We start from the raw sequence: 26,839 nt of genomic DNA, 5'->3' as shown, positions 1-26,839 counted from the left end.
AACGCCGGCGGCCTTGAGACGTGCAACGCCCAGCTCGGACATAATTCATCATTCTGAGTGAAACACATTTGGGCAATACCTGCAGAAGATCTGGTAGGCTGGTTTCATGCGTGTGTTATTCGTACTTGGATCTGAACTATATACTCCCTACCCTGAAACTTAGAAAACTTCTTTCTAAAAATAGGCTTCAAAGCACTTGCATTCCACACAAGTACAGACATGGTCATATTTCGAGGGGTTATTGTAATTCCATGTCCGTTCTTCCGTGAAATGCTAGTGGCCAGAAATCAGAGAGATCGAAAATCACGCTACTCCCCGCAGCAAAGTGCTATGTAACGGAAATCCAATTGGAAGATGGAAAAGCACTCATTTTCAAGATTCTGACTTCCCATTTGTCGGACTTCCTCACTATAAATCAGTTGGTTAAATATTCCGAGAACTAAATAAATCCAATAAATATACTCTGTGGGAGAAATACTGCGTTACTAAACGGTAAAATATGTGGTCTATATATCACATCACCACAGTGATGTCACGAATTAACTTGAGCATTATATTTAAGCCAAAGATAATACGAGAGGGAGGTTATTTAATTTCTTTTGTATCGACGAATCAGGACCCAAACCCTAGAGGTGATAAAACACACTGCATTCCACCAACGTTGGAGGGGCGGTGGCCCGAACACGGAGCAATGCTGTGGAAAAATAAATGAGAAACTAAACCCATGTCACTTACGTCCAGCTCCCACTATCCTTTGACACACGTCAGGTCCAGGGCACCTAGACGACCCAATCTGTTTATTCGGTTCATTAGGATGCAAAATCGTTGGTCACCTTAATTCTGAGGAGGCCCAGGTACGGTGAATCGTCGTGTTATGGCTAATGAACTAACTACTGCATGCAGCAGAATCGTCCTTCCTCGGCCACAAAAGAACTTCCTCTTTGCCGTTACGGAACCCGAAGGTTCCTTACCGTGTTCACAGGAGCCCACTAGTGCTCCATATTCTGGGCCAAACGAATCCAGCCTACACTCTTCCCCACTCTTTCTTTAAGACTCATGTTTAATTTTACCCTTTCTTGCTAGTAATCGAAAGTGAAATCTGAATTAAAAAAGTCAGATTTACGCATCCACAGTATTGTACAGTTGGTCCGTAATCACTTATACAACCACTTCACAGCTGGGAAGAAAACAAGTACCAAATTGAGCCAACACAACACGAACCTCTGCGAACCAGAGGTAGCAGTAGGCTGATTAATATCGTACAGATCACCTTTCAGCACAGTCACACACAATATTACCTCAACCTTCTTCCGCAGTTACAAGCGAACTGAATCGCTCCTGAACTCTGCAGCCCATGAACAAACACGTCACCAACGCCGGCGCTGCCAACAAGGGTCGCTATTCCATCTTGAAACGTATAAACGTGAACTGTAAGTCCAAGCGTGCACTTGTTGCCCTTGAAATGTTAACGCGCGGTTCTACTGAAGTACTAAAACGCAGTAATAGCCGTTTGATCTATTACTGTTTTAACAAGGAATTCGTGTAACGAAGACGAGCATGTGACGGTAGGTTTATTTACAGCTCTCTGCAAGCTATAGTAATTGTGTAGCGTGGAAATGAAAGTACACGAGAACTGAGACGAGACTGGACGCAGTGTGATGAAAGAGACGGGAAGGTGGAGCAAAAGAGAGAAGCCAAACGCTTGCCATTCTCCCAGCGAAGTGTCGACCTGCGTATCCACTGAACGCAGGCCGCGCCATAGCTCAAGCGGTTAGACGCTGCCTTCCCCCCGCGGCGGCCCGGGTTCGATCCCGGGTCTGGTCAAGTGGGATTTGTGGTGGACAACGTGGCGCTGGGGCAGGCTTTCTCCGCGTACTTTGGTTTCCCCTGCCAATCTTCATTCCACCAATTGCTCCACAATCACACTCACCTATCATCTGGGGCCGGTGGCCGCAGTACACGGGACTTACGTTAGTCCCACCCCACTAGCAATAACAAAAATAATAATCTCCTGAAAGTGAAGCAGGCGCGACATACGAGTAAACACGAGGGAGCCGGGATAGTCCAGTCGGTATAGCGACAGGCGACGGGTTACGGGCTGGACGGCAGGGGCAAGATATTCTTCTCTACTGTACAGCGTCCAGAGCTGTTGCGAGCACTACCCAGCCTCCTAACCAATGGGCACCGGAGCCTCTGTCCCTGAGAATAAAGAGGCAGGGGCGTGAAACTGACCACTCACCTCCATCCAGCAGCGAGGTCAAGAACGATGGAGCTATACCTCCACTTCTCGATACGTCTTAATGGTGTGGTACTTAATTAATTAAGTACAGGGGCCAACTTTTTCTTTCCTTGGCACTACAACCCCAGTGGGCCTAGGCCTACCTCCATGAACTTCTCCGTTCACTTCGGATTTTCTAGATCTTACACATTCGGTAGGACTCCTTGGACCGGTGATCAGCTCGTCGCAAGGCCTCTACCTGTACACAAACATCCATGCCCTAAGTGGGATTCGAACCCACGATGCCGGCTTCCGAGCGAGCGAAGACAGTGCATGCCTTAGACCGTTCGAGGCCAATTTTTTTTTCCTTGGCACTACAGCCCCAGTGGGCCTAGGCCTACATCCATGAACTCCGTTCACCGAAGCCAACTTTACCTTTGTTAAAACAGAGACCAGAAAACTTTTGTTTGTCCGTGGGTTATTTACTTCCGATAAGGTTTGTCAACTGTTGGGATTCAGTATACTAGGAAAGCATTTACCTGCATAAACTGAATACAACTTCGTTTAATTGCTTTGCAACTAAAATTGAAACGGTTAATAAGATGGCAGGTGTTCGGCTGTGCCAACGAGGTCGACGAAAAAAACTGCTCATTTTAAATGACAACTGAAAGGGGATCGAGTGATAAGTTATACTATACTAATTCCTTTACCATGGCGTGAGTGGCAGAGCTGACTGGGAAATCCGAGCCAAGGGGGAGAGTCCCCGACCCACAAAACATAACCTTTTCGCAGTTAACACAGTACTACTCTCTGTCTCTCTCTCTCTCTCTCACACACACCAACACAAAGAAAATTGAATATCTCTGGTGGTCTTCAACACAGAAACAACCAGCCAGTACTAACAAAACCACGCTGAATAACATACCTTAGAAATACCGATTTTTTGCTCAACGGAATAAGTCATGAAGAATTCTTTCATATTCTGGGATATAACACGGTGTAGCCAGTGAAAGCTGACCGACGTTTCGGAGGAACATGTCGCCTCTCTCTTCAGGTTAGACGTGTAAGTCAAGCAAGAAACTAACATGAAAGCTCCTGTTTCGGACTATGCGGCGTTGCATCCCAGAAGATAAAACTGTTCATAACTTATTCCGTTGGGAGAAACTGAAATCCTACATGAAATAAATCATATTCAACTATTCAAATAGCCTACGGCTCTCCTATCAGAATTCCTGCCGACTCCACTTCATGCAGGCACCAGTTCACACCTCGCGACACTTCCACGCCGACCCATGACAGCATCTCAGCCTCCTTAACCATCTCTACAGTCTATGTGCTATGCAGCAGGACATGAAGTAGGGTACAATAGGGTTCCCAGATACCCCGTTTTCCCCAGATTCTTCCGTTTTTTCACCGAAATTTTGTTCCTTCGTTTATTGTTTACCCGGAGTGGATAATTCTCCGTTTTTTTTATTTAAGTCCATTGCAAATTATGTTTCATGGGTTAAATATTATCATAAAATTTCTGTAATCCTTGGAAAATGGCATTGTTATAATTTCTTTCGTTTTGTTGCATTTCGTGAATGTTGGCAACACTTGAGGTTCTAAACCAAAGCAGATGTTGTTGGTGATAGTGTATTTTTACTCCGCTCAATCTTCGCTAGAAAGTCAGTGTCAAGTTATGTAATATGTATTCAACCCCCGCATTATTTTACGAGATGTGATAGTGTCCCCTGCACCACGAGCTACCCTACTTGTTTATTCTAAGTTGTCCTTTTCCTGTATGGGGTAGTCTAGACCCCGAAATTCTGAGTGAATACAAAATAAGAGGTTCACCCTTTTGGGGAGAGACGTGCTTATGGGCACTTCCTGCAGGTGTTCTCCCCTCGTGATTTCAAAAACCATTTTAATTGGAATCCTCATTTGGAATTCCTATGACCATCCAGTGCTCCATACGTCTGAATGGTCAAACTCCTCTTTAAGGACGACGAATCAAATGTCGATCCTGAATCTGACTACGCCCTCAATAGGCGTGTCTCTGGATGTCCAAGCACCAAGTTCGGGGTTCGAATCCCTTTAAAAACTCAGGCTTTGCCAGCCACGGCGGACACCACGCTAAACTTTTGACTTGTTCACTTCGGTCGGACTCCTCGCCAGTTTAATCACTATCTTCACGTATTTGTGTGTTACTACTGAACTTCAGTGCGGCATCATCGAGTAGTACACTCAGCACCTCCCTGGAGGCTACCTCTCACTACCTGCCGAATCCTATCGCGTTGGTGCATGGTGCACTCACATCCTTTTGTTCATTTATCAATTGACTATAATTACTATTCCTAATGTAACTTTGTATAAGCATTTGATTCAATACATCATTCTATTAACCTGAAAACCGACTTCCGAAGACTTGAATTTCAATTCTTAAGTGCTCCAACGATCCCAGTCAACAAGACTTCCGCTCGGTCTACAAGTACTTCCCATCACTATCCTTCGGGATACAACAGTTAGCAAAAATGTTTGAGGGCGAAGAAGATCCATCAAAGGCTCCTCCACGGAAGAAGTTGAAATTCCAGGCCAAACATAATCAAATATATCTTAAGAAATGGGAAGATATGTTTTCGTGGGTTAAGCCGGGACCAGACGAAAACCGGGCATTTTGTACGTTGTGTAGGAAGGATTTTAGTATTTCGCACGGCGGACAAAGTGACCTGAGGCAACATGCACAATACAAGGGGCATAAAATTAGTGAAAAATGTAATTCTGGAAGTTCAAATAAACTTTCGAAATACACGTACTTTGTTAATTTAAAAAATAAAGAAGGATATGACAACAGCACCGCGTGCGAACTTGGTTTAGTGTATCATGCAGTGAAACACAACTAAAGTTATTCCAGTCTGGACTGCGGAAATAAACTTGTGTCCCATATTTTCAGTGATTCCACGATTGCTTCCAAACTTTCATGTGGACGCACTAAAGCGGAAATGATAGTGAAGTAAGTTCTTGCTCCTAAAAGTGTAAATGACTTTGTGTCTATTTTAAGATGTCCAGAAAATACTTCAATTTTTTTTCGTTGGCTACCGATGCATCAAACAGAAGCAATCGAAAAATGTTCCCTGTTTGCATCGGGTACTTCGACCCTTTAAAGGGAGTGCAGAATAAACTTCTAGATTTTGTTGAAACTGCTGAGGAAACGTCTATGGCAATTACTGGTTTGGTGCTGCAGAGCTTAGAAAAGCACAACTTGGATGTAAATTATGTGTCTTCTTATTGTGCACACAATGCCAATGTGAACTATGGAAAAACACATTCCATATATCAGTTGCTGTGAAGTAAAACCCAAATTTACTGAAAGCTAATTGCTCTAATCATTTCATACATAACACAATTAAGTTTGCAATTGGCAGATTAGATGTTGATGTTGAAAGTGTAGTCTTAAAGACATATAATCACTTCTCTGTCTCTGCCAAAAGAAGAGAAGAGTTAAAATCATTCTTTGAATTTCTGAATTTGGAGTGGACTGAGATTTTGAGGCATGTTCCAGCTGGGTGGCTGTCATTAACACCGGCCATTTCTCGACTGCATTCTATAAATATGTAATAGGGCTACGTAATATTTGTTTTGTTCTATAAATGTGTAGCAGGCCTATGTAATACAGATGTGTAGTAGCATTTTTTAAGTTATGTAGTATGTTATTATGTATATAGTTGTGAAAAATGTCGTTATAAACAAGCAACGAGACATCACTCCTTTTTTTATTTTACAAAATCTGACAACCCTAGGGTACAATGTGGGATCGCTCGAACACTAGAATAACGAATTCGAATCGCGCTCTAAACATTGATATGCGCCGTCGTGTATCTGCGTTTTGCTGTTTTCTGTAGGTAGAGGCTTTGTGAGGAATTGATTCTCAGTCCAAAGAGTCACATCAAACTCCTAAAGCATTAGTAAATTTTTAATTCTCAATTTGAACAAACACAGTCCGTAGAACTGGAAAAGAAAATTCACATGACATGATTCTTGACTAGCCAGAATCTACGTATCTCGCTTAGGCCACAGTGGGGTGCCGGGATAGCGCAGTCGGTATAGCGACTGGCTATGGGCTGGACGGTGGAGGGGTCAAGAATTTTCTCTTCTCCATGTCGTCCAGACCGGCTCTGGGGTCCACCCAGCCTCCAATGGGTACCGGACGCTCTTTCCTCGGGGGTAAAGCTGCCGGGGCGTGAAGCTAACCACTCACCAACTAATGCCGAGGTCAAGCAAATATGGGTCTATACACCCATTCCCCCATATGCCTTCATGGCGTAATGCTTAATTAGTTAAGTACAGGGACAACTTTAACGTTACCTTAGGACACGATGGTTTACATTCACGTCATTTCAAATCCATCATCTGAAATGACATAGTCTCGAGATTTGTATCATCATAATAATATAATCCACAACAGATAAACTGAAAAAGCATTTGCCTCTTTTTTATTTTTATAATGTTCTTTTCAGTGGGGTGAGACTGAGTCCACTTGGTACTGCGGCCACTACTGGCCTGTTGTACCAGCCCCAGATGATAGTGACTGTGGAGCAGTTGGTGGAATGCGAATTGGTAGGGGAAGTCGAAATACTCGGAGAAAACCTGCCCCAGTGCCACTTTGTCCACCAGAAATCTTACATGACCTGACCCGGGCTCGAAGCCGGGCCGCCGCGATAGGAAGCCAGCGACTAACCGCCTGAGCTATAGCACGGCCTCAGTCATCTGCCTTAGATCCAACGTTAAATCTGCCAGTAACTGCAGAACTGCAACAATTAAACAGCTGTTCCGTGACTGTTCAGAGTATCACATTCGCAATTAAGGCGTTATTAAACACACAAATTCTTTGCTACCTTCAAGTTTCGAAGTTGTGTACTGATTCATGAACCGTGATACAATTCTCTGAGCTGTCTGCATCTGATATCATGCAGAGATGAAACATCGGGCGACATGATGTGGTAACCATAGCGATTTGTGATCGTGTTCTGTTTCTTACGACACAGTTTCACACTGCATGAAATGGACGGGTCACTAGAGTCCGTCTCGCCGTCTCGCATTTCGACATGCAGCATAGAAAATTGTAATAAATGTTAAGAAATTCTGCTTAACTTGCAAGCTTACAGTAGAACACATGAGCCCGCGCCAGAAGGACTTCTGTTCGTGTACTCGCCCAGTCAAAAGCCCATCTGAAAGCAGCACATCTCTCTTCGAAAGCCATGTGCCTCACATGTGTTCTCCAACCCTACTAAGAAGTTTTGTTTTTTGGAAGATTCCTTACGGAACTCGGAACAATATCATGTCACTGCAGGCAACACTAGCTTCTTTTTAAATGCTTTATGGGAAATACTAACATGGAAGAGGCGAGGACTTCTGAGGATATGGAAATATTAGCGTCATTCCATGTGTCCGGTAATTGGTCAATGAAATGTGCGCAGCTTAATCAATACGGTGACAGTGTGCATAAACCGACAGAGCGGCCGCCCCTTGCCGGCGAAGGTAGTGCCAAATTTAGCGGATAGAGGGTGTCGCGTGGTCAGCGCAACGAAACCCCACGACCGTTAATTTCGGGTTTCTAGACCGGAGCTGCTACTTTTCCATTCAAGTAGCTCCTCAATTATCCTCACCAGGCTAAGTGAACCCCGTTCCAGACCCACTACTTCTCAGAAAGCCTGGTATCACCGGGAATCTGTAGCCAGGAACTCTAAGCACTAGACCACAGAGGCGGTCAGCAGTTACAATTTATTCCTTAAACTAAACGCTATTGTAGAATTTCTTAGACGTCTTAATAATATTGTAACGTGTTTACGTTACTGAAGACGCCGTAGAGATGGTTAATTGGTTTATTTAACAATCTACAACTAACGGCTACAATTACTTATCACAGTTGCGGGGTTTCACACTTTATAACCCTAAGCGCATTAATCTGTTAACACTGTTGCGGGGTTTCACGACTTATAACCCTATGCGCAAATCAGTTCACTCTGTCTTCAGTAGTAACACGTTGACAGTAGGGGAGCTTTGTATCACTGTATCACACGCTCCCAATTACACAATTACACACACGTCCGGATCTTCTTTCCGCGACGGCTGCTATACTCCAACTTGTAGTCGGCTGGCTGTTACTTTATAACTCGGAATGTCTTCGGCGGTAGCCACACTGGAACTCGAACTCGAACTGATCGATACGCACTGTGCATCCACTTATATAGCTGCAGTGCTTGCCTGTGGCGTAATGAGTGCCACGTCACAGTAGGACGTTAATTACGGTTACGTTAGCGTTGCGCGTTACGTCACCGCGTGACGTCACCGCGGAGGGGAGTGGCGGGGAGCGCTACGTTACCGTGGAGAGGAGGGTGGAGGGGGGTTCTCAGTCGCGCAACATGTTACAATATATTTGCAAGAAATATTTTCCGAGATGAAACGACGTAGATTTCTTCTTGTCTGGTTCCGAGACGTGATTCTCCAGAGGTAAGCTTGTATCTCGCATTTTGAGGAACATTCTAAAAAATTCTGCTCTACGATTAGCTATCAACTATTTATGCAGATTTTATACTGGCTGACTAATTAGGACTATCGGATCTTGAGCCTGTAGGCCAAAGAATATCCAGTACCAGATTTGAGAAAATGGACAAGCGGGCAACTTGGCGTTCTTATGAAGTGACTCGGAATAAGGGTTAAATAAAGCCGGTCTCCTTCTAAACATCAGTGAGGAAATCTGTATCCTGCCAAAGTTAAAATTTCGAATTTCTGCCTCTCGCAGGAGCACAGGAGGAACTGCTTAATGTCCTTTTCTCAAATTGCAAGAAGCTCACTGAAGAGCTAACGGTATCAGCAGACTCCTTGTAGCCAGGAGTGGAGATGAAACCAGGGCAGACCACCTGCATTGTCTCCAGTTTCGCTACGAAATAAATAAGATCTTTCATTCTCTGTGTACCTTACTGGGCTCAAACCAAAAAGCAAGGCCGAAAGCAACCACAGCCCTTCCGAGGAACTGGTCTGTTTGTTTGTATTACACCAGTTACGGTTTACTGTACCACGCTGGACTTTTCAGAATCTTAAATTGCCGTGGGATGCACAAGGAAACAGAATAGAATAGATATCAGGAAATATTTCGGTTCAAGCTCTTCTATAGTTTCGTCCATTAAAACAAACATTTTAAGGTCACGGATCCGACTTCTAGTCTGAGAAAAATATAGGCTCTAAATTACAAGCATTAAAAACATTGCTGCATGGAAAATATTCCAGACTAACAGGTATGAAGCAAGCATGGAATTGAGAGCATTACAGAACAAGGAGCTTCGGGATGTGAATAGCTCAGCTAGTATGACAACAGATGTGAAAAGACGGAACTGAAAGGGTGGGGGGAAGGGTACGATGGGCTCGGTACGTAGCAGGTTTGTTGGACCTGTAGGAAATCTGTTCGGTAACAGTTCTGAAAACTGAGAGGAGAAAGGCTAATATTTAAGTTGAATTCAGAAAAATGAGCTCTGAGTATGCAGAATGAATGGTGTTTGCTCAGAATCATGTCTGATGGTAGGCTTCGTCATTAAGTGTGATGATGTAAGATCTGAGGTCGGGTTACCCAAGATCTACACGGCGCCACATCCCAGAAGAAGACATTCTTCAACTGTGGCGATGTCAGCAACTTCTTGCTTGCTCGGTCCCTGCGATTAGGGAGTTACCTGAGAACCTGGCGCTCATATACGAGTAAAGTAACCCGCCCGTCACGTGACTTTCAAGGATGTAGACAGCTGTTATTATCTGGGTTATGCACGGTCGAAAGCCAGCCATTCCTGTGGTGTCAGATCCCGACACTTCAACACCGCTAACACCGAAGTTCAGTAATAGTGTAATTCATTTGAATCCAGTGTTTTCTCAAGACCCATTTAAAAATTAGGCCTGTCATCTGCAGGGCTGCACTTAAGGCTTTGCTCTGATCCCATTCGGCCTATAAATCTGTAGGCATATTTACTGATTCATCGTCACTAGGAGCCGGATTTTAATGCAAATTCATATTTCTTTCTTGCAACCAGAAAGTATGCTCCTTTGGATATATGTATGAATTACTTCATTTCTTAAAATTTGGACATGGTTTGATGGTGCATATAAATGCATATTTTCCCTGTTTTATGAATAAGCATCATATCTTCGAAGATCTCTATTTATACTTAATATTTCCTTTTTAAAATATTTATCATATATATTTTTTAATTTTATGTTCAAATTTTCAATCATGGACGTGTGTATACAATTTTTCTTTTCCGTTAGAAAATGTTGCATATTTGACTCAACATTTCGTCTTGATTCGTGTAGCCGCTATCAACGCAATACAATTCAACCGATAAGGGACTTCACTTATTTATTTCCGAAGTCTCCATGAGGTTCGTTACGCTTCTTCATTTGAAGCTGGGGCCATTCACAGTAGTGGTGACTGGTCTGTAGTTAAGTTTGTTTAGCTTTCTGTAGTCATGCCGAAAGTGAAAGTAAGTCAGAAAACTAAATTACAGCTGTATCAGCGGGAGTTCGAAGGAGAGATGATAAGTATGGATAACGAAATTCTTTATTGCCGAGCGTGTGAGAAAACAGTTGGTTGTGAAAAACGCTTTCAAGTGCCTCAGCATTTGAACACTAATATACACAAAGAGAATATTAAAATTAAATCCACGAAAAGTGCTCCTGTTCAAAAATTGCTTAGTGAATTTTCTAATAATAGTTCTTCACATTTTTCCTTTGGTTTATGCGAAGCCTTTTTAGCGGCAGATATTCCGCTGTGGAAACTAACTAATCCTCCTCTGAGAAACTTCCTAGAGAAGTATACACAGTGCAAAGTGCCGGATGAATCTACTGTGCGCAAAAATTACGTGAAGCAGTGTTACGATCTTACAATTGAAAGCATTAGAGATAAGATTCAAGATAATTTTGTGTGAGTACCAATCGACGAAACACAAGATTGTGAGGGACGATTTACTGCAAACTGTATAGTTGGATCCCTTAATAAGAGTGAACAATCTACCCCATATCTTCTTACGGTAGAGCAGTTTGAAACCACAAATAGCTCCGCAGTTTCCGGATTTGTTATCAATTCCATAAATTTACCATGGTCGAATGACATTCATCATGAGCGCGTATTGCTCTTTGTGACTGATGTCGCAAGTTATATGATGAAAGCCGGCACTGCTCTTAAAGTTATATTTCCAAATATGACACATTCGACTTGCCTTGCCAATGGGTTCACGGTGTTGCAGAAACAATTCGTGCAAATTTTCCGCTTGTTGGGAAGTTGGTGTCTTTTGTGAAGAAGGTATTTGTTAAAGTGCCATACAGAAAAGAATCCTTTAAAGCAGTAGCACCGAGCGTTCCACTTCCGCCAGAACCAATTTTAACGCGCTGGGGCACGTGGCTGTGTGCAGCGAGTTATTATACCGAACATTTAGAAACAGTTAGGAATGTCGTGAATACATTTGATCCCAAAAGTGCAGCATCAATTCAAATTGCCCAAGATGTACTAAACACGCAGAAATAGAAACTAATCTTTCCTATATATTTGCTCACTTCTCTCATCTTTTATCCGCCATTTCCTCACTGGAGGCAAGCAACAGCAATACTACTTTGTATCAGTCGTTAAGTGTTCAAAACTACTGCTTCCAAATTGAATTCGGTTCCTGGAATAGTTGTTGAAGTAGTAAAGGAAAAAGTACATAGCATTCTTTAAAAAAATTCAGGACATGAACAAATTTGTGAAATTGAAGAAATTTTAGCCGATAAACGTACTGAACTGCCAAATAAAAATCACTAACAGTGGAGCAAATAGTGGCTTTTGTACATGCGCCCCTAAGTTCCTGTGAGGTGGAAAGAAGTTTTTCCCGCTATAAGGACATCTTACGAGACAATAGGAGGCGACTAACTATGGAAAACCTAGAACATTTAGTAATTGTGAAATCCAACAGAAGAGAAGTTGAAAGTTCGGAGAGCTAAATGTGAGTACCATTGGTAATTTGTACATTTGTAATGAAATATGTTGGCTTTGTTGCATGATTTGTATTTAAGTATAGCTTTTTATTGCAAATGAATCATTCAGTGATTACACAAAATGAACTTAAATATTGATTTGTTGGTCTTAAAATGATGTAAAATCAATTTTAATATTTGGTTAAATTTTTTATCTGCATATTTTAATGCATATTTCGGAAGATTTTCATGCATAAATGCATACATATTTAAGGGATTATTTGGGGCATAAAATCCGGTCCCTAATCATCACGCGTGTGTTCTGACCCAAACGCTGAACGCAACAAGTGTCTAAGTATAGATTTTAATTATTTTTTTTTTATTTTAAAATAATTTTACAATCAACTCAATATACATAAATAGAGTAATTAGTAAAAGGAATGGGTGTATGTAATATTGAAGCAGGTATCATCCTTCGATGATTCTCTGGTGCTTATCTAATGAGATCCTCTGGCCACATTCTGTTTAGCCTTCTTCATATTGCTGGTTGGTTGAAGAGGTTTCTTATTAGTTGGTTGTTGTTTTGAGTGGTCCGGTTTTTGTGTTTCTAGGCGTATGCTCTGATGACTTCTGTTACATATGGTATGCTTAGATCATTGTGTAAGGTAGCGTTTGATACGTACCAGGGAGCATTAGCTAGTTTTCTTGGCGTTTTGGATTAGAACGTTTGGAGGATTTTTGTGTTGGAAGGTTTGCTGCATCCCCATATCTCTATCCCGTAGGTCCAGACTGGCGTGATTATCATTTGGTATAGGATTATTTTGTTTTCAAGAGATAGTTGTGATTTTTTGTCGATTAGCCAATTCATATATCTGGTTTTGAGCTCTAGTTGTCTTCTCTTGGCTTTTATATGCGTTCTCCACGTTAGTTTTTCGTCAAGGTGGAGTCCTAAATACTTAACTTCTTGTTTGACAGGTATGAGGGTGCTGTTGATACTAATTTGCGGGCAGACAGCTCTTCTTGTTGTAAATGTTATTTGGGAGGATTTTGCAGGATTTACTTTCATCTTCCATTGTTCCATCCGGTTTTGCAGTGAGTTGAGGTGTTGCTGCAGTTTTTGGGAGGCTGTATTTGAACCTTGGTCTGATGACATTATTGCTGTGTCATCGGCGAATGTTGCCATTAGCGTATTGTCTGTTAGTGGGACTTCAGCTGTAAAGATTTTTTTTTAAATAATTTTACAATCTACTCAATATACATAAATGGAGTAATTAGTAAAAGGGATGGGTGTGTGTAATATTGAAGCAGATATCATCCTCCGATGATTCTCTGGTGCTTATCCAATGAGATCCTCTGGCCACGTTCTATTTAGTCTTCTTTCTATTGCTGGTTGATTTAAGAGGTTTCTTATTAGATGGTTGTTGCTTTGAGTGGTCCGGTTTTTGTGGTTCTCCGCGTAAGTTCTGATGACTTCTGTTACGTATGGTATGCCTAGATCATTATGTAGAGCAGCGTTTGATACGTACCAGGGATCATTGACTAGATTTCTTAGCGTTTTGGATTGGAACGTTTGGAGAATTTTTGTGTTGGAAGGTTTGCTACAGCCCCATAACTCTATCCCGTAGGTCCACACGGGTTTTAGTACAGTTCTGTATATGATTATTTTGTTTTCAAGAGAGAGTTCTGATTTTTTGTTGATTAGCCAGTTCATATTTCAGGTTTTGAGCTCTAGATGTACTCTTGGCTTTTATATGCGTTCTCCACGTTAGTTTCTCGTCAAGGTGGAGTCCTAAATACTTAACTTCCTGTTTGATGGGTATGGGGGTGCTGTTGATACTATCTTGCGGGCAGACAGCTCTTCTTGTTGTAAATGTTATTTGGGAGGATTTTGCAGGATTTACTTTGATTCTCCATTGTTCCATCCGGTTTTGCAGTGAGTTGAGGTGTTGCTGCAGTTTTTGGGAGGCTGTATTTGGATCTTGATCTGCTCACATTATTGCTGTGTCATCGGCGAATGTTGCCATTAGCGTATTATCTGTTAGTGGGACGTCAGCCGTAAAGATTAGGTACAGAAGAGGGCCCAAGACGCTGCCCCGTGGAACTCCTGCTCTTATTAGATGGTATTCGGATAATTCATCGTCGATTTTGACTTGATAGTAGTGTTCGTTCAAGTACGATTTTATGGTAAGATATAATTGTGCGGATAGGTTCATTTTTAGTTTATACAGTAATCGTTTGTGCCATACTTATCAAAAGCCTGCTGAACGTCGAGAAAGACCGAGGTGCATGTTTTCTTTCCTTCCATGCTTTCTTTTATTTTGTTAACCATTCTGTGGCACTGTTGGATTGTGGAGTGATTTGCTCGAAAGCCAAATTGGTGCGTAGGGATTATGTCATTAATAGATGTTATTTCTGCAAGTCTTTTAAGGATGAGTTGTTCGAATACTTTGGATAGTGTGGGCAGTAGGCTTATCGGTCTGTACGAACTGATTTCGGTTGGTGGTTTTCCGGGTTTTGGTATCATTATGGTTTGGGCGTACTTCCATTGCACAGGAAAGTAGCATAGCCANTTTTGCAGTGAGTTGAGGTGTTGCTGCAGTTTTTGGGAGGCTGTATTTGGATCTTGATCTGCTCACATTATTGCTGTGTCATCGGCGAATGTTGCCATTAGCGTATTATCTGTTAGTGGGACGTCAGCCGTAAAGATTAGGTACAGAAGAGGGCCCAAGACGCTGCCCCGTGGAACTCCTGCTCTTATTAGATGGTATTCGGATAATTCATCGTCGATTTTGACTTGATAGTAGTGTTCGTTCAAGTACGATTTTATGGTAAGATATAATTGTGCGGATAGGTTCATTTTTAGTTTATACAGTAATCGTTTGTGCCATACTTATCAAAAGCCTGCTGAACGTCGAGAAAGACCGAGGTGCATGTTTTCTTTCCTTCCATGCTTTCTTTTATTTTGTTAACCATTCTGTGGCACTGTTGGATTGTGGAGTGATTTGCTCGAAAGCCAAATTGGTGCGTAGGGATTATGTCATTAATAGATGTTATTTCTGCAAGTCTTTTAAGGATGAGTTGTTCGAATACTTTGGATAGTGTGGGCAGTAGGCTTATCGGTCTGTACGAACTGATTTCGGTTGGTGGTTTTCCGGGTTTTGGTATCATTATGGTTTGGGCGTACTTCCATTGCACAGGAAAGTAGCATAGCCACATCATTCTGTTGTAAATAGCTGTTAGTAGTACGATGGCTTTTCGTGGGAGATTCTTTAGTAGAGCGCCTGTTATTAGATCGTATTCGGGTGCCTTATGAGGGTTGAGCAGGTTTATTAAACTGCTGACCTCTGTTGGTGAAAAGGCTCTTCTGAGAATTTTAGCTCGAAAGTGTAACTGCGGCAGTCTTTGAGAATTCGAAACATGACAGCTTCTGCAGATCGTAACTCTCAAGTAGGAGGGCCAGAGACCGAAGCCAAGGNTATGGTAAGATATAATTGTGCGGATAGGTTCATTTTTAGTTTATACAGTAATCGTTTGTGCCATACTTATCAAAAGCCTGCTGAACGTCGAGAAAGACCGAGGTGCATGTTTTCTTTCCTTCCATGCTTTCTTTTATTTTGTTAACCATTCTGTGGCACTGTTGGATTGTGGAGTGATTTGCTCGAAAGCCAAATTGGTGCGTAGGGATTATGTCATTAATAGATGTTATTTCTGCAAGTCTTTTAAGGATGAGTTGTTCGAATACTTTGGATAGTGTGGGCAGTAGGCTTATCGGTCTGTACGAACTGATTTCGGTTGGTGGTTTTCCGGGTTTTGGTATCATTATGGTTTGGGCGTACTTCCATTGCACAGGAAAGTAGCATAGCCACATCATTCTGTTGTAAATAGCTGTTAGTAGTACGATGGCTTTTCGTGGGAGATTCTTTAGTAGAGCGCCTGTTATTAGATCGTATTCGGGTGCCTTATGAGGGTTGAGCAGGTTTATTAAACTGCTGACCTCTGTTGGTGAAAAGGCTCTTCTGAGAATTTTAGCTCGAAAGTGTAACTGCGGCAGTCTTTGAGAATTCGAAACATGACAGCTTCTGCAGATCGTAACTCTCAAGTAGGAGGGCCAGAGACCGAAGCCAAGGGGAGCATCCATCAAAGACCTGTCGAAAGTTACGTTATGTCTTTAAGGGCTAAAATCCAAAGTCACATTGAGCTGACTGGAAATCAAGGAAATAAAGTGAACTCCCTGTTATGCCGCAAATTTCGATAATGGAAATTTGAGACATAGCCCAAATATTATGAGAATTGCAAAAGAGTTTCACATCAATTAGAGCAAGGTCGGCAGCACGCAGGCTGCGAACTCGGTCAAGAATGTCTTAGCAGAGGTGCGTAATCGCACAGCGGAAAGCTCGCTTCAGTAGGCCACTGGGGAGAACGAAATTAACTAATACACAGGGATGAGACGCCGCGGATTCATCCGTGAGAAAAGAAGTTAACCAATAGAAGACCACCACCCTTAATTAGGGCAAAAGGAGGAGGTAGCTTTCCTTTTGGGCAGCTGCTGCGTCAGCTCTTTTAGAGTATAAAGGTTTTGGAAGAAAGTGTGAAGGGGCTCTCTCTCTTTGAGTTTTCTGTTGACCAAATGTAATATTTAGAAAAGTTTGCCGAAGGCCCTGTTTCGGCATGGGTGCAACAAGATGGTGGTTGGTGGCAGTCGTCTGCGTCTCTGCTTCAAGTAAGTCAATTTGCTCATGCTAGCCATGTTACATAAAACTTTATTGTTGTCTGTTAAATCATTGAAGTGCAATCTCCAGTGTGCCCTGCGAGCATTAGGATAGGATAGGATAGAAACTATGTGGTAGGGAATGAAGGAAAAGAGATAGACTCAAGTCATACACCCTAGGTGGGAGATCAGAATGGAAGTGATAACCAGTCAACGTAAAGATACTATGTAGACCCGACAGAACGTCGGCATTCTTATTACTGTAAATATGTGTGTAAATAGACCAGTGGAATTAGGGTAGGATGTAACACAGAGTTGTGATTTACATCCACGAACAGAACCCTTCCCAGACCAATCCGGAGCTATCCTAGTCCAGACAAAGGCAGAACTGACCCCAGGCAGCCAACGGCAGCCGTATGCAACGAAGCAGTTGAAGAGCGAGGAGAATCCTAGTTTAGGGTAACTAAATGACACCCCAGTCCTTGGAGGCGTGACTGTTAGTGGGTAGAGGCGGGTCCGAACCTCCACGCCCGCCCCACGCCATTACAAAGTGGTGGTCGCGATGGGATTAGCCGACNGTCAATTTGCTCATGCTAGCCATGTTACATAAAACTTTATTGTTGTCTGTTAAATCATTGAAGTGCAATCTCCAGTGTGCCCTGCGAGCATTAGGATAGGATAGGATAGAAACTATGTGGTAGGGAATGAAGGAAAAGAGATAGACTCAAGTCATACACCCTAGGTGGGAGATCAGAATGGAAGTGATAACCAGTCAACGTAAAGATACTATGTAGACCCGACAGAACGTCGGCATTCTTATTACTGTAAATATGTGTGTAAATAGACCAGTGGAATTAGGGTAGGATGTAACACAGAGTTGTGATTTACATCCACGAACAGAACCCTTCCCAGACCAATCCGGAGCTATCCTAGTCCAGACAAAGGCAGAACTGACCCCAGGCAGCCAACGGCAGCCGTATGCAACGAAGCAGTTGAAGAGCGAGGAGAATCCTAGTTTAGGGTAACTAAATGACACCCCAGTCCTTGGGGGCGTGACTGTTAGTGGGTAGAGGCGGGTCCGAACCTCCACGCCCGCCCCACGCCATTACAAAGTGGTGGTCGCGATGGGATTAGCCGACGAAGAGATGGCTGACGAAGTAATTTAGTATTTTCTTTAACCACCCCTGTCATCACGGCATTATACTCCATAATATCAAAAACGTCCAGTCACTAGAATTTAGGGGTGTGACAGAGCCAAGAAGCTGATGGACCGAGGACCTCACGGTTTGGAGAGAAGTCAGTCACACATAGGCTCTCCTTGAATACAGAAGCAAAACTTGTGTCAGACAGTTGAAAGTTATGAATAATAAGGCTACAAGCACAAAGTGTTGTGCTTCAAAGAAATATAAATACAAAATTAAGCAAGTTGCAAGAAAAGTTAGATTGAGTAACAAAGGGCATAAATATTTAATAATAAACCAGTTAAAATTGATATGTACATGTGCCGATAATAAACCAGTTAAACTTGATATGTGCTTGAGTAGCTTTCAGTTTATTTCCTGTCTTCTCGGAGATGATGCCCGTTAAAGGCCTCGAAAAAGAGACCCTCAGCTCTACCGAAAACAACAAACGTCACCTCCTTATATAATAAAAAAAAACCTGAGATAATTATTAGTAAGCGCGAAAGAGGTAGCTACAATATAGGCGCACAAAAGGTGTAAGGAGTGTAGGAAGAGAACCATTACAAAGTGGCGCCAAACGTAAGGGGCTAGTGATAGAAGTGCAGTTGTGGCGACGAAGTATCAGCAAAGATACGTGACACATCAACAGACAACACGACTCCCAGATCAACGGAGGAACTTCAAAAGCACCAAGGGTCAATGAGCAGCACATCCGGCCACATTCCGTACAAAAAGGTCAAGACGGACGGAGTGTGAACCTCCAAGGATTAAGGACGGAGCGTAAACCTCGAGATCTTCAACTCCACGCGCCGCAACGGAGGTAAAGCAGCCGCAAAATCAAGGTTAGTACCCAGTGCAACTATGGCAAGTCTCTCACTCCGAAGCCGGACGGCAGAAACCTGTCAGGAGAGTTGGGAATTACCGGCAAGGAAAGGGTGTCAGCGTAACACCAAGTGACCAACCAGTGGTATTAGGCCGTCGAGGGGACAGCAGTGAATTCTCTGAATCTTCGCAGCTGAAGGCGGTCCAAGCCTCACAAACCGAACCCGTCATTGAGCCACACTCACAGGAACTTTCTTTCAAAGGCGCGAGTAATGTCGAGCAGATGCTTGTGGGATTCGTGGCAGCGATACCGCAAAGCCACAATAAGTTGCAAGAAAGCCTTAAAGCCAACAATGAAAACATTAACAGTGTTAAGGCCGATATTAATAGTGTTAGAGCAGGTCTTAGTGCTAACCGAGAGAGCGTCAAGGCTGAAATTAGTAGTATCAGAAATGACATCAAAGCAGAAAATGAAAAATTAATAAGAAATTTTGAATTGAAAAATCAGGAAACAAAGAAGGAGTTTGCGGCCAAATTAGATTCTGAAGCCCGGCGGTTAACTAAATTGGTAGGACAGGTGCAGAAAAACACAGAATCCTAACTTTTGGCTGTTAAAGGGCAAATGCAAGTAATTAGTACAGAACTAGCTAACCAGATGGCAGAACATAGGTCTGAAGTGAACAGTACCATAAATAAATTAGGGCAAGTCATCGTTAATAGGTTTACGCAGCAGAAGGAGAGCATAGATGAGGCGACAACGCAAGAGAAATCCGCTTTCGAAAGCAAATTTGAACAGGTAAATGCCAAAATTGTGGCATTGGAGCATAAAGTTTTAGAATTACCGCGATCCGCAGCGGTATCCGAACCACGTGCTGCAGACCTTAATTTTGAATCTCCTTCAGTCGTAAACCAAAGTGACAAGACTAGGAGTAGTGTAAATGGAAACTGGCTTAGGGGAACAGCTGTGATGCATGTGTATCTGGTAAAGTGAATGTAAGTTGGGGTTGCCAGATTTTCTAAAATAAAAAAAGGAGTGATGTCTCGTTGCTTGTTTATAACGACATTTTTCACAACTAATAGGCTATAAAATATACATAATAACATACTACATAACTTACAAAACGCTACTACACATCTGTATTACATAGGCCTACTACACATTTATAGAACAAAACAAATATTAAATGCACAAAATATTACCTAGCACACATTTGTAGAACACAAACAGTAAATACTACATATTTATAATTTCCAAGGGCTGGTCGAGCAGATTCTGTTAATTGTATTTCACTGAACTCTTAGCACTTTTTAAAAATTGAAAATCACCCTTTGAAAATTTATAAAATTCTGAACAGTACTTGCTTTCATATTTCACTGTCACCTGGAGTTCTGCCTTGATTAAATCTGTTGGGCATCTGTTTCCACTTACTTTTCATGAATGAAAGGATTCGCTCCACAAAAGCATTTGAGCTAGGGATGCTAAACAAAAATCCTACCAACTTTGGAAATATTTGGTACATCGCTCAGGTACTGAAGAAAGAAATGTAAGCCAGTTTGCTACATAATGACCATATCTGTTCACACTGTTGCAGAGGTAATCTTAACGGCTGCACAACTCCTCGTACAGGTCATCAATGAAAACATTTTCACTTAGCTGAAACACTTCTATGGCTTTCCAAAATCTTTGAACTCAGTCCCTTCCTGTAGAGAAAATGCTGCAAGGGATGCATGGGGATTGTCATCTGTCACATCATATCTTTTTTGTGGATACTGAAGCATATTGCTATAAAAGCTGTTCAGGTCTTCAGTAACCTTTTTCTGTAATGTCATAGACAATCCATTAATGAGTTCTTTTGCTTTGCTACCAAAAATTGTCTTTCCTTCTCTGCTGTAATTTAGAACTGAGAAGTTTCATTTGTTTGTAAGTCTCCAGTGCACTTAAGTCAGACCTTTCCAGTGTTTTATCTACCATTTCCAGCTGACTTCCAATATTACTTAAGAAATTAAGGTAGATTTCAGGCAACACTGCTTCCTCTGGGTCATCTTTCAAGAAAATGTTAGATAATAATTTTGGACAGTTGGGAATACTATTGAAGTAACTTTTCATTGCTTCTCAGTTCTGAAGCAGTTGAGAAGTGACTGGTGTTAATGACAGCCACCTAGTTGGAACATGCCTCAAAATCTCAGTCCACTCCAAATTCAGAAATTCAAAGAATGATTTTAACTCTTCTTTAAGACTACACTTTCAACATCAACATCTAATCTGCCAATTGAAAACTTAATTGTGTTATGTATGACATGATTGGAGCAATTAGTTTTCAGTAAATTTGGGTTTTTACTTCGCAGCAACTGATATACGGAATGTGTTTTTCCATAGTCCACATTGGCATTGTGTGCACAATAAGAAGACACATAATTTACATCCAAGTTGTGCTTTTCTAAGCTCTGCAGCACCAAACCTGTAACTGCCATAGACGTTTCCTCAGCACTTTAAAAAAATCTAGAAGTTAATTCTGCACTCCCTTTAAAGGGTCGAAGTACCCGATGCAAACAGGGAACATTTTTCGATTGCTTCTGTTTGATGCATCGGTAGCCAACGAAAAGAAAATTGAAGTATTTTCTGGACATCTTAAAATAGATACAAAGTCATTTACACTTTTAGGAGCAAGAACGTACTTCACTATCATTTCCGCTTTAGTGCGTCCACATGAAAGTTTGGAAGCAACCGTGGAATCACTGAAAATATGGGACACAAGTTTATTTCCGCAGTCCAGACTGGAATAACTTAGTCGTGTTTCACTGCATGATACACTAAACCAAGTTCGCACGCGGTGCTGTTGTCATATCCTTCTTTATTGTTTAAATTAAAAAAGTACGTGTATTTCGAAAGTTTATTTGAATTTCCAGAATTACATTTTTCCCTAATTTTATGCCCCTTGTATTGTGCATGTTGCCTCAGGTCACTTTGTCCGCCGTGCGAAATACTAAAATCCTTCCTACACAACGTACAAAATGCCCGGTTTTCGTCTGGTCCCGGGTTAACCCACGGAAACATATCTTCCCATTTCTTTAGATATATTTGATTATGTTTGGCCTGGAATTTCAACTTCTTCCGTGGAGGAGCCTTTGATGGATCTTCTTCGCCCTCAAACATTTTTGCTCACTTGACACTGACTTTCTAGCGAAGATTGAGCGGAGTAAAAATACACTATCACCAACAACATCTGCTTTGGTTTAGAACCTCAAGTGTTGCCAACATTCACGAAATGCAACATAACAAAGGAAATTATAACAATGTCATTTTCCAAGGATTACTGAAATTTTATGGTAATATTTAACCCATGAAACATAATTCGCAATGGACTTAAATAAAAAAACGGAGACTTATCCACTCCGGGTAAACAATACACGGAGGAACAAAATTTGGGTGAAAAACGGAAGAATCCGGGGAAAACGGGGTATCTTGGAACCCTAATATAAGTACTAGAATGCTTGGATTGACAGAGTATTCACAAGTGTCCAGTTTTGTAAGCACATGAGAGTTACCTTTACCTTTGTTTGATGACTGTACAGACACTAACACGGTTTTCCAACTACGTTGGTTGGGTGAGTTTATCCGCTTTAAAGGCGTCCCAACAGGTTTGCAGCTGGCAGTTGCTTACCGGTGGATTATAGGACAGATGTGCAAGCAGTGGGTAGAGACGGTAAGCGGGAATCTGAAGGATTACGATGAGTTTAAAGGGGAATTTTTTGCGCGGTTGGTGGTCATCATCCAAGCAGGCTTTAATGAGATGTAGCCTATATCAAAGGAAATATAATCGGAGTTCAAACTTGTCACTATCAGGGTATTTCCTCAAACATGCGACTATGTCTTCATATCTCGACCCAAGACCATCACATGTTGAAATTATTCAGGCTATCCGTTACCATTATCCGATAAGGGTTCAAAGGGCAATATTAACGAATCAATTAAGAACAATAGAGGAAACACTCGACATATTAAGAAGAATTGATGTGACTGAAACTAGTGAAGTGTTTCAAACACCTCACAACCAAACCCAACAGCAACACCCCAGTGCCTCAAGGCAAAACCAACAAACTGGCAACAGTGATAGAAGGGCACAAAACCAGAGCCAAGTGAGACAAATTCAATACTCACCTCACAGAGACAGAAGAAATGGGAATTGGCGACTTAATCGAAATCAGAATAATAGAGCGAGAGATTACAATAATGCAGGATCCACCCGCCTTAACCCTAATGCACCCTCTTTCCAGGGAAGTCAAGAACAGGCACAGAATTCGGAAAACTAATGAATGGAGTCATTACGGACCTAATGTCTCCTGTAAGTAAAACCAGCATTTTCCTAGGTCCGCCCAGTACATCTAAAATAACTAGAGAGCCAAATAGTGATACAGACTCAGAGATTGAGTTAAAGGAAAGCAGTTCACATGATGCGGCAGATTGCATTGTCTTCTGTATAAATGAGACAACACTAGGCCAAAGTCCGCAGATAGAAATCATGGTAACTGACAAATTTATGATTAATGCAATTATAGACTCAGGTAGTGAAGTAAATTTGATATCAGAAGAAATGTATGAGAAGCTAATAATAGTAGGCGTACATGTACCCGTATTACCTGTAGAAAATGTTGTATTAGTGACAGCGTTCAGCAAAAGGTCAAAGCGAATCCGACAGCAAGCCTTAATTGAATTCACAATGGGAAGTGATCTCTTTGAGTGTGCTTTCCTGATTTCCTCCCAGCTCAGAAATGACGCAATAATTGGTTGTCAGTTTTTAAAAGAATATGGAATTTGTATTAATTTCAGCAAAGGGTCTATTAGTTTCGTCCGAGATGACATCTTGAAAGGACAGGCGTTCTTAACTAAGGTCAGATTAAAAAGTGTAAGAAGTAATGATCGTGTTCAGACAAGGGAATTTATCCTTCAAAATAACCCATCCACAGGTCAGCAACCCGAAACCTCTCAGCTCACTGTGAAGACAAAGTTCTAACCAGGGCAACCCACAGCTGTTCTAACCCCATTCCACACCAGACCGTAGCAGTAGGCCAAGAGAGTGAGCTAAGGGACGGCAAGTCAAGTTGTGTTGTGCCCCCATGTAGGGCAATTGAGGAGCCGAAGGGCAGTGTTTCCCTCGAATATGGTGCCGAGTGCCACCATTTAAGTAGAGTTTGTGAGTTTCCAGATACTGGGATATCTGATGTACTAAGTATCCAGATCCAGGGCTCTGTTGATATAAATGCCGCCAATTATAGAAATTTAGAAGTTACGTATGTGAAAAGAGGCTTCCCGGTTGGTGAACCCATTCCGAGACCCAATGCACATCCCTCTGACCCTAGGTCATTACGGAAGACCAATTTATCTGCCTTGGTAGAACAGGTGACAGATCTTTCAGAACTACAGCGGAAAGGGCTGTGTGGAATCATAATAAAGTATTTGGACCATATGACAACCAAACCAGGGAGATGTAATTTATTAGAGTACAATTTCCAAGTGAGCACAGACCAACCCATTGTAGGATATTCGAGACCCATTCCATTCAAACTACGACCAGCTCTCCAAGAACAGATTAACCAAATTTTGAAGGGCGACATCTCGGAGATTAGAGCTTCTCCCATCACGAACACCCTAACAGTAGTTAGCAAGGAAGGGGGAAAATCAGAATTTCTATAGATGCAAGGAACGTGAATCAATTTACCGTTCCAGACCGTGAGCGCGCTCCACCCCTACAGGAACTACTACAAAAATTTAATGGAACACGTTACCTCACCTCCCTGGACCTCAGTTCAGAATTTTGGCAGGTTCACCTACAGGAAGAATCTAGGCCAGGCGTGTCAAACTCAACTTGTACAGAGGGCCACCTCAGCCCTATAAATAATAGTCCAGGGCCGCACTTCAAAATAAAAATATATATTAGATTTCGATACTCGTAGTTGATAATTTAATGTTTAATTATAACCTTTATACGTTCATCATAATGTAACATCAGCACCTGTCGCTGTGTGAAACTGAACTAAATGACAATGTACAAGAGACTACCGGTGTAGTAGGAAGGTGTATCTTTAATTGTGTATAATTGAAAAGACGAATGCGATTGCGTGTAATTATACAGCTGTGTTCGTACACCTGAGGATGACCTCTTGAGGTCGAAACATGTAGTGTAATAATAATAAAAATATGTTGTGTCGTCGGTAAAATTGACTCTAAGGTGTATCTTGTCTCAATGGCCATAAAGGTGAAAGTTTGCTAGCAGCCCATTAAATAATGGCTGGGGGTTGCAAGCTAGTTTTGAAGGTAGAAATCCCCTGCACTTGTCTGTCAGTTGCCACCCTCCTTGCATTCTTACTATGCCTCCAAAAGGGATTCTTGGAAATACTTGTGATGTTGAGGCTGTGCGGAATTTAGTGCATTAACCTTCTGAAATACAATAGTTTGTTCTTCACGAACTTTACAAACCGTTAGCTGGACAAACCCTTCTGCAATTCTCAGAATCACTGTTCCTGCAGCCTGCTAATTTATGTCTGCGTGAGACTTCTTGTCTTCTGGTCTGTTGGAAAATTGTCTTTACAAAAAATATTTCTACTAAAATTTTAATATTGATTTTCATATATCAATTAGTTCTAAAAGTTGAGGGGCCGCACTTTGTGGCAACGGGGGCCGCATGTTTGACACGGCTGATCTAGGCAATATACAGCATTCTTATTTGATTCGAAGATGTGTCAATTTAAGCGAGTACCGTATGGATCTAAAAATTCATTACCAGCATTTATCCGCGCTATTAAATTAGCACTGGGTGGAAGGACCAAAGAAATTTGTTGTGTTTTACAGGGATGATATTATCCTTGATTCAAGGACCTTACCTCATTCAGCAAAAGATAACGCAGCCATTTTTTAATCTGACACAGAAAGCCGAATAAGGGAAATCTTTAATATAAAATACCTCAAACCCTATTTGTCTGAGAAAAATGAGGAATTAAAGCCGCAGTAAAGTCTTAATACCGATTGTTTGAAATTGCAGCCGAATAACCAAATTTTGTGGAAATTTAAATAGATTTAAGAATTAATAGTATCAGAGCAGAGTAATCTTGAAGAATAAATTTCCAAAATATAATCGATTAATAAAAAGTCAATTGAATTAAAGTGATCACTGAACACTACGGTATTGTAAGAATGAGAGAAGAATGAATGGCACAAAGTTATTGTAGTAACATAGAAAACATTCTAGGGTGGCATGAGAGACCCAAAGTACCTGGGCGACCCATGCCAACAAGATCACTTAACTTTAGAGAGAGAGAAACAGAAAGTAAACAAACCGAGAAACGAATGAAGAAAAGTAAATCAGGTAGCTGAATTTTAGCTAGCTAAATACAACCGGGCCGGTCACGGTAGCCGAGCGGTCTAAGGCATGTACTGTCTTCGCTCGCTTGGAAACCGAGATCGTGGGTTCGAATCCACTCAGGACATGGATGTTTAGTTTGTGTGTGTGCGTTCTTCTGTGTTTGTGTACAGGTAGGGGCCTTGCGACGAGCTGATCACCCGCCCAAGGAGTCCTACCGAATGTGTAAGATCTAGAACAACCGAAGTGGACGGAGAAGTTCATGGAGGTAGGCCTAGGCCCACTGGGGCTGTAGTGCCAAAGAAAAAAAAAATACAAAACAAACGCCATCAGTACGGACCGATGACAGTAATCACGGAAAGGACTGAGAAAGCCAAAAATGGAAACATCATGAATATAAAAGACTTCCATATATCGCTTTAATAAGCTCAACAAATTGATAGAAGAACAAAAACACACAAAAGAAAGTAATAACCAACATAACATGTTCGAATTCATAATACATCAGAACACGCCCACATTGACGTCAGAGACAGAGGCAGTGTAAATACGCGGCGCAACACACCCTAGAACAGCAAAAACAACA

The 26,839-nt window shown here is 41.8% G+C and overlaps 1 protein-coding gene across 6 annotated transcripts in view; it reads right to left on the bottom strand.

The window, feature by feature from the left end:
* LOC111874244 (calpain-A) overlaps positions 1-26,839 on the bottom strand; it is a 218,810-nt gene that overhangs the window by 148,434 nt on the left and 43,537 nt on the right. For 3 of the 6 annotated variants that reach the window (XM_023869580.2, XM_023869585.2, XM_023869582.2), the window contains exon 1: positions 736-1,678. The exons of the other annotated variants lie outside the window; for them this stretch is intronic. The gene's annotated coding sequence lies outside the window, so the exon portion shown is untranslated. Of the gene's footprint in view, positions 1-735; positions 1,679-26,839 lie in introns of those variants that run through there. 6 annotated transcript variants of the gene reach the window in all.

This window comes from Cryptotermes secundus, unplaced genomic scaffold (genome assembly GCF_002891405.2).
Source record: "Cryptotermes secundus unplaced genomic scaffold, Csec_1.0 scaffold1171, whole genome shotgun sequence".
Lineage (NCBI taxonomy): Eukaryota > Metazoa > Arthropoda > Insecta > Blattodea > Kalotermitidae > Cryptotermes > Cryptotermes secundus.
Note: the sequence above shows the minus strand (reverse complement) of the source record. Positions and strands in the feature narration are given on the sequence as shown.